Source organism: Pinus tabuliformis, chromosome 8, assembly GCF_031772625.1.
Source record: "Pinus tabuliformis cultivar Carrire ecotype Pingquan chromosome 8, CPIR1, whole genome shotgun sequence".
Classification (NCBI taxonomy): Eukaryota; Viridiplantae; Streptophyta; class Pinopsida; order Pinales; family Pinaceae; genus Pinus; species Pinus tabuliformis.
In genome coordinates, this window is record NC_142294.1 from 1,764,729,863 (window position 1) to 1,764,737,876 (window position 8,014).

Genomic DNA, 8,014 nt, shown 5'->3' on the forward strand with positions numbered 1-8,014 from the left:
CACTGATGACAAAGGAGATTATATATATATATAACATTTCATGAGGGCATTCCATGCCACGTTTCTAGTATGCATAATTCCAATTCATGCTATGTTTTTATTATGCATAATTTTAACTAATTAGACATGCAGGAAACAGCTTTAACTTATGAGCATCAGATGAATAATCATAATTTTTATATAAAATATCAAACTCAAATAAGAAAGTGTCTCGGTCTTCATGTATTTTATTATAGAAATGAGAAAATGAGAAAGAGTTGATGGTGGAAAATTTTTCATTTGCACTTGTGTATGAGGATCCACAATTGGGAATCCAAAAGTGGATTGTTCCTTATTTAACTGATTTTCACTAGTTCGTTTTGCATGGTATTCATGATCTACCATTATTGCTCTTCATTAGAGATGGAGTTGTTTTTAGTGCGACTTTTTGGATTCTCTATGGTCTGTGGAAAATTTTGAAGTGAAATCTTGATTTGTGTTATTTAAACTAGTTTTTTGATTGTATATATGGATTCAACACCCTCGAAAACCTCTAGGACACTTCAAGGTTGTGATTTCATAAATTTCTGCGGTATTTTAGAGAAATTTGACTAGAAAAACCCACCGTAAAAGCTTCAAAAATGTCGCACTAAAGACAACTCTGTCAAAGATAACTATTTTTACCAGTGATTTGATAGACAACTCCGTTATATATAACTATTTTTACCAATAATTTGTTAATTATTTACACAATTGATTTGACAACTTAATTATAATAAATTTTCCTATGATGAAAAATAACTTCACAACTATTTTACTGTACATTTGTTCCTTTGCACAAAATAAACTCATTTTACAACTTAATTATAATAAATTTTCCTACTGTAAAAAATAACTTGACAACCAATTCGTTGTACATTTGTTGCTTTGCACAGGGTAGGTGTAGCGGGGTAACTTGAATTTAATCCAATGCCCGGTGCTCCCCACTAGGTGGCGCAGAGACAATGACAAATGTGCAGCGCAGGGACCATGTCAGAGTTCAGACTAATACACTTCTTGATTAAATATTTTCCGCTGCAAAAGTTTTCTTATTATAAACAATTCCGATAATGAATGGAAACGTCCGTCTAGGAGATGGAAAAGCGGCCCAAACAACCACGTAAACATGTTACAAGAATCTGCAATCAGGATAAGGGTTGCCGTATAACTCCAACAAAACAAAAAAATTAATAAGCAAAAGAAATAATAAGCTAAATAATGATGGTGAAGTATACATAGTGAATACATGCAATTCCTTGAATTATGTGTTAGTCGTCCCAAGTCGATACGATGTCTTTGAGACCGGGCCTCAGATCTTGGCTGCAGAATTTACTGTACTCCAATGTATCGCCGCTAGTTTTCCTAAGCTCCACCACGAAAAGCGAGGGAGTGACTTTGAAAATCTCAACATCAATACACAAATGCCCCTTCCGGCCCTGCTCCGACCCCTGGTGCAACTTCACTTTACAGTCCTTTGACTTCCTAAAGCTGAACCGAAAAAGCTTGGAAATCTCCTCCAGCCTAGACACTATGCTCGATTCTGGCTGAGTCGAGGTGAACCGCGACTCCTCCTTCACGACCTCGTCCTTGAATAGCCCAGATAGATTGAACCCCGGCGACAGGGAGATAATGTCGAAGGCGTTCATACATGCTGGCTTCGGGACGCAGAAAACAGAGTCCACGTCATCTAGGAGGCCGGCATCGACATCATCGTCGGCCTGCGGGCGCTTCAAACCCCGTTGGAACTAGGGGTCCTCCATGAGCTGCGGGACAGTGATCCTCGTCTGGGGATTAGGTTCCAATAGCCGGAGGACGAGCCACCGGACTTCGGAGGAAAACCAGGGAGGGCACTTGTAGTCTCCCTTGCAAATCTTGTTATACATCACTATCAAATTTGCGCCCTGGAACGGCAGGTAACCCGCCAGGAGCATGAACAGTATGACCCCGCATGACCAGATGTCGGCCTCGGCACCACCGTAGCCCTTACTGGTAATGACCTCCGGCGCGACATAGGCCGGGGTGCCGCACGTTGTATGGAGAAGGCCGAAGTCAGAGACCTTTATGTCACCATTGTTGTAACGCCCTGGCGACTTGGGCAAAGGCGCGCCTTCACTTGGCGGGCAACCCAGGTGGGCGACCCGTGCACGACGGGCGGACCCGGACGGGCGACCCATGGGGGAACCGCGGGCGACCCGTGCACGACGGGCAGGCGCCCCAGGCGCCGCGACCTGTGCACGGCAAGCAATGGACAGTTTGACGAGCTGCGACATCCAGCGGACAAGGGCAAGCTGCGGACGAGCTGCAGTGAGTTAGGACGCGGGTGCAACTACCCGACTCACCGAACAGGTTAACAGTTGAGACTCAGGCGAGCCAAAATGGAAGGGCGACCTGAGGGCGACCCGCGCCCGATGGGCGGGCGACCCGTGGGCGGCCCACGCCCAATGGGCGGACCACCGAACAGCGAACATGGCGACAGCACGATATGGATGCGAGTGGGTTCGACGAGGGCGTGGCACGGTTGGACAGCGTAGATGAGTGCGAAGGGAGGGCGACCCGGGCGGGCGCCCCTCCATACGGCGGACGGACAGAACGCGACCACAACCGGGCAATGTGCGACAGGAAACGGCAGTGCGACGACGACGGGCGACATGCGACGAAGGGCGGACAGCGTGCGACATTCATACGAGCCGGCTGCGACGTTTTGGAGCACATACATAACACTTAGGCAAGGGCCGACCTACTAAAAAGTAAAGTAGGGGCTCCAACGTATGTATTATGGGGGTCGGCCTAAGAGCTGACACCCCTTCATCAAAGAGTTGAGATGGCTATATATTCAAGGCGCAGAAGGCTCATTTGACAACAAGCACTTCGCTCTCCTCTTGTATTCGATCTGAAATAAAGAGGACGCAGAGAAGTGCGCATCTCTCATGCGCATAAGAGAATAAGTGCGCAGATTTTACCGGGGATTGGTTCAAGGACGACGGTTCACGGTGAAGGACGGTTTGGTGCAGAATTGGTTTGGTGGAGTTTTGGAGGCTCGGGTGAGCTCGCTCCTACCAAAGGTGATTGGTATCGAATTGTAAAAGGCTTTCTTGCCTCGTTGTAATTATTCTAAGTGTTGGCCGTGGACTTGCCCGGCACACTTATGTGTATGTATTATTGAAAAGGTTTCATAATATATTATTTGGGCGGACTCGTTCGGGAGTTGCCCCTCCCTATATGATTATGTGCAATTGTTATGTTCATGGTTTAATTGCATGTTGATTATATATGTGAATGAAGATTAATGCATTTTACTTAATTGAGAAGACGAAATTAAGTATGTTTATGTGAAAGGTGTAGTCCATATGTACAAGTATTAATGAAAAGAAAGTACACGGTGGTGCCGCACCCCGCCAGGCACAGTCAAAAAAATTGCCGTAGGCTTGGGGGCGTGACAGGTGGTATCAGAGCTCGGTCAGAGCTGGTGAGCAGGTTACTCGTGAAGACTTGGACAAGGTGGTCTCGGTTGAAATTGAAGGTGAATCTGCTTGATCTAAAGCAGGTGACTCGGTAAATATGGAGAAGGTCGATAAAGCAGTAATGGTGGATGATGGTGAATCCAACCATAGTGCAGTTAAGGCCTTCCGGTACGAAATATTGGAACACATGAGTCGATGGAGTTCTAACTGGGTTGCAATGCAAGCTGAGAACATGAAGATTCGAGAGAGCTGCTCGGAACTAAGGAGAGAACTCGAAGAACTCAGAAGCCAATGCGAAAGTACGACAGACCTTGAACTCAATGAGTTTGATGACGAGATCCGACGAAGTGGACTTGGCCTTCAAGAACTCTTTGATGAAAGAGCTCGGTTAAGAAGGGAAAGTGCTAAAGTAGAAGCCGAAGTCAAACAAATTGAGGAAGTAAAATACCTTAAGAGGAATGTCGAGAAGGAGCATAAGACTATCGACACCTCTGAGACCGAATTCTTGAAATAAGTTGCTGATATAAGGCGCAAGACAAAGCCAATAGAGGAAGATGGCTCCTTGAAGCTAAGTTTTGTGCAGGCAACCGTAAAGGGCAAAAGACTTGCAGCTTTGATTGATACGGGGGCTACTCATAGCTTCGTAAGCAGGAAGGCAGCAAGGTCTTTTGGGAAGAAAACAAAGATGGAAGGGGAATGCAGTGCTTTCAAAGCAGTTAACTCTTCCATTAGAGCTGTTGATGGTGTATTAAAGGACACCCAGGTAAAGGTAGGATCATGGTTCTGGAAGTTGGATTTGAGAGTTGTGGATATGGATGATCATTCTATGGTGTTGGGGCTAGACTTTATGAGACTTGCCCAAGCCATACCAATGATGACTCAGGATCTTCTCTTGATCATGGCTGAAGGAAAGAACATGATGGTACCGATGAATAGAAGAAGTTGCTTGGGATATAGACCAAGGATGGCTTCTATGACCTTGTATCCCAAAGATCCGAATGTGAAACATGGAGATGTGGAACCGAGAGGACTTGGGAGTGTGGTCCAAACGACGAAGGAGAAGAAGCTTGTTGACTTCGTTGCAAAGGCCGGAAAGAAGAACAAAGGAAGTGAGGAGAGGACCTCACGAACTTGGAAACACTTGTTGGGGATATCTTCTACCAACCCTCACAATGGAGCTGCAAATGAAGCAAGCCCGAGAGCTACTTCGGAAGCAGGAATTGATGGAGGTTATGAGGGTAGAGATCCCGCCGGGATAGTGGACTTTTGCAGATATGCTATGGGCATATACGACTTCCAACTGACAAAGGACAAGCTAGGCGAGCTTGGGTGCACATGTGAAGAGGTTGAAGCTGTACACAAATACTTAAGGACGCAGTATCAATCTGACACATGGGTGGACGAAAGCCAGGGAGGGAGCTTCCTGGCTCTCCTATCTTCTTAGATGACATAGAAGATGGGGCTCATTGTTAAGCTGCTCATGGCAGTGAGCCCTCAAACATGGTTGAGCAGGTATGGTGATCTTAACATGCTGCAGAAAGATGGGGTTTCCATGGACCTGGGCATGGAATCATGGAGATAAGTGTTGGCACATGGCTAGGATGTGTAACACTTGTTGTTATACATGGGCAGTTGGCACATGGAGATGACTTGGTGGAGATGGGACCTTATATATGTTGCAGAGGTGTTGCCTTATATGGAGGAATCTACATCATGGTCGATATTAATCTTGGTGAAGAGTCACTAAGATGGGATGTTGTCGGGATGACAACGTCTTCAGGTGGAGGAGAGTGTAACGACCTGGCGACTTGGGCAAAGGCGCGCCTTCACTTGGCGAGCGACCCGGGTGGGCGACCCGTGCACGACGGGTGGGCGACTCGGACGAGCGACCCATGGGTGAACCGCGGGCGACCCGTGCACGACGGGCAGGCGCCCCAGGCGCCGCGACCCGTGCACGGCAAGCAATGGACAGTTTGGCGAGCTGCGACATCCGGCGGACAAGGGCAAGCTGCGGACGAGCTGCAGCGAGTTAGGACGCGGGTGAAGCTACCCGACTCGGCGAACAGGTTAACAGTTGAGGCTCGGGCGAGCCGAAACGGAAGGGCGACCCGTGGGCGGCCCACGCCCGATGGGCGGACCACCGAACAACGAACATGGCGACAGCACGATATGGACGCGAGTGGGTTCGACGAGGGCGTGGCACGGTTGGACAGCGTAGATGAGTGCGAAGGGAGGGCGACCCGGGCGGGCGCCCCTCCATACGGCGGACAGACAGAACGCGACCACAACCGGGCAATGTGCGACAGGAAACGACAGTGCGACGACGACAGGCGACATGCTACGAAGGGCGGAAAGCGTGCAATGTTCATACGAGCCGGCTGCGACGTTTTGGAGCACATACATAACACTTGGAGGGAGGCCTTGCCCTTAGGCAAGGGCCGACCTACTAAAAAGTAAAGTAGGGGTTCCAACGTATGTATTATGGGGGTCGGCCTAAGAGCTGACACCCCTTCATCAAAGAGTTGAGATGGCTATATATTCAAGGCGCAGAAGGCTCATTTGACAACAAGCACTTCGCTCTCCTCTTGTATTCGATCTGAAATAAAGAGGACGCAGAGAAGTGCACATCTCTCATGCCCATAAGAGTATAAGTGCGCAGATTTTACCGGGGATTGGTTCAAGGACGACGGTTCACGGTGAAGGACGGTTTGGTGCAGAATTGGTTTGGTGGAGTTTTGGAGGCTCGGGTGAGCTCGCTCCTACCAAAGGTGATTGGTACCAAATTGTAAAAGGCATTCTTGCCTTGTTGTAATTATTCTAAGTGTTGGCCGTGGACTTGCCCGACACACTTATGTGTATGTATTATTGAAAAGATTTTCATAATATATTATTTGGGCGGACTCGTTTGGGAGTTGCCCCTCCCTATATGATTATGTGCAATTGTTATGTTCATGGTTTAATTGCATGTGGATTATTGAAGATTAATGCATTTTACTTAATTGAGAAGACGAAATTAAGTATGTTTATGTGAAAGGCGTAGTCCATATGTACAAGTATTAATGAAAAGAAAGTACACGGTGGTGCCGCACCCCGCCAGGCACGGTCAAAAAAATTGCCGTAGGCTTGGGGGCATGACAGTTGTCGTCTAATAGCATGTTCTCCGGCTTCAAGTCCCGGTGGTACACGCCTCGGCTGTGGCAGAAGTCCACCGCGCTTATCATTTGTTGAAAATACTTCCTAGCCTCTTCTTCCTTCAGTGCCCCCTTGTCTACAACCTGGTTGAAAAGCTCGCCTCGTTTAACATACTCCATGACGAAATAAATCTTCGACTTGCTCGCCATTACTTCGTAGAGTCGAACGATGTTGGGGTGGCGTACCAGTCTCATGACTGAAATTTCGCGTTTAATCTGCCCTATCATGCCGATCTAGACGATTTTTTCTCTATCCATGGTTTTAATTGCAACGCTCTCGCCAGTCTTCAGGTTTGTGGCATAATAAACCTTGGCAAGCGTCCCTTGCCCCAACAGCCGGCCTAACGCGTACCTCCCCATCAAAATATTAGGCTTCATCTTCAACTCTGCTAGGTAGCTAACAAATCACAAATCTGTCCGCTAAGCTATCTTCAATGTATTGGGTTTGTGAGATCTAAATGCACGCCGTTCTAGGAGTGTTGTAGAGGATCTCTACTGTCTCCGAGCGCTGACTGGCGTGCTTGACATCCAGCGAGCGCATCGTACACCATTGTACGTATATACACAGCGTTTTTGTGAATATATGTGTTTTGTAATGGAAAAGTGAACTGCAACTTAAAATGTCAGGGTGGAATAAAAGATGGGCTGTGAGAAGTTGGAGTGGCGTGCCAAACTACTTCAATGGAAAGTTTATCAACAACAATATCAACGAGGTGTATGCACTTCGTTCAATGAACTGGAGTGTAATCTTTTTCCAAGCACGCATACACACATGACAATATTTTCGAAGTCTTATTTATCCATACTAGCTTGGGCCAAATGACATTCCATTTTGCATTCCATTTTGTTTTGATTGGGTATTATTCTTTCTTCAACCAAAATTTTAAAAAAATATTTTTTTGTTATTATTTAAATTTATTTATTTGTAAAGTGATTGGTTAAGGTTTTATTATAATTTTTTAGTAATTTTTTCCTTTATTAGTTTTTTTTTGTTTTTTATTTAAATTTTTTTTTTCATTTTCTATTATTTCAATTTAAATAATTTATTATTATATTAAAAAATATTTTAATAAATTATATATAAACAATATTAGTTAATCATATTTCTTAATTTTTGGTGATGGCATTCAACAATACTTTTGGTGATGGCATTTATTTTTGTGATGAATTTTTTGTCTTTATTATTATTTAGTTTAATTAAATTATATTTTTGTGATTTTGGGTAAGATCATCACCTCTTGAGCCTTTTGAAAAAATCGAGTATGTGGAGTTTTAAAAAATGGAAAAATTTAAATCTCAATAGTTAAAATTACAAAATTATTAATTTTTTATTTAAATTTCAAA

The 8,014-nt window shown here is 45.3% G+C and overlaps 1 pseudogene across 1 annotated transcript; it reads right to left on the reverse strand.

Annotated features, from left to right (window-relative positions):
* Positions 1–817: 817 nt before the first annotated feature.
* Positions 818–1,778, reverse strand: LOC149243193 (CBL-interacting protein kinase 2-like; annotated as a pseudogene). The gene is made up of 2 exons (XR_016245787.1): positions 1,265–1,778; positions 818–1,157 (listed from the first exon to the last, which is right to left on the reverse strand). The product of XR_016245787.1 is annotated as a CBL-interacting protein kinase 2-like (transcript).
* Between the last annotated feature and the right edge of the window lie 6,236 nt (positions 1,779–8,014).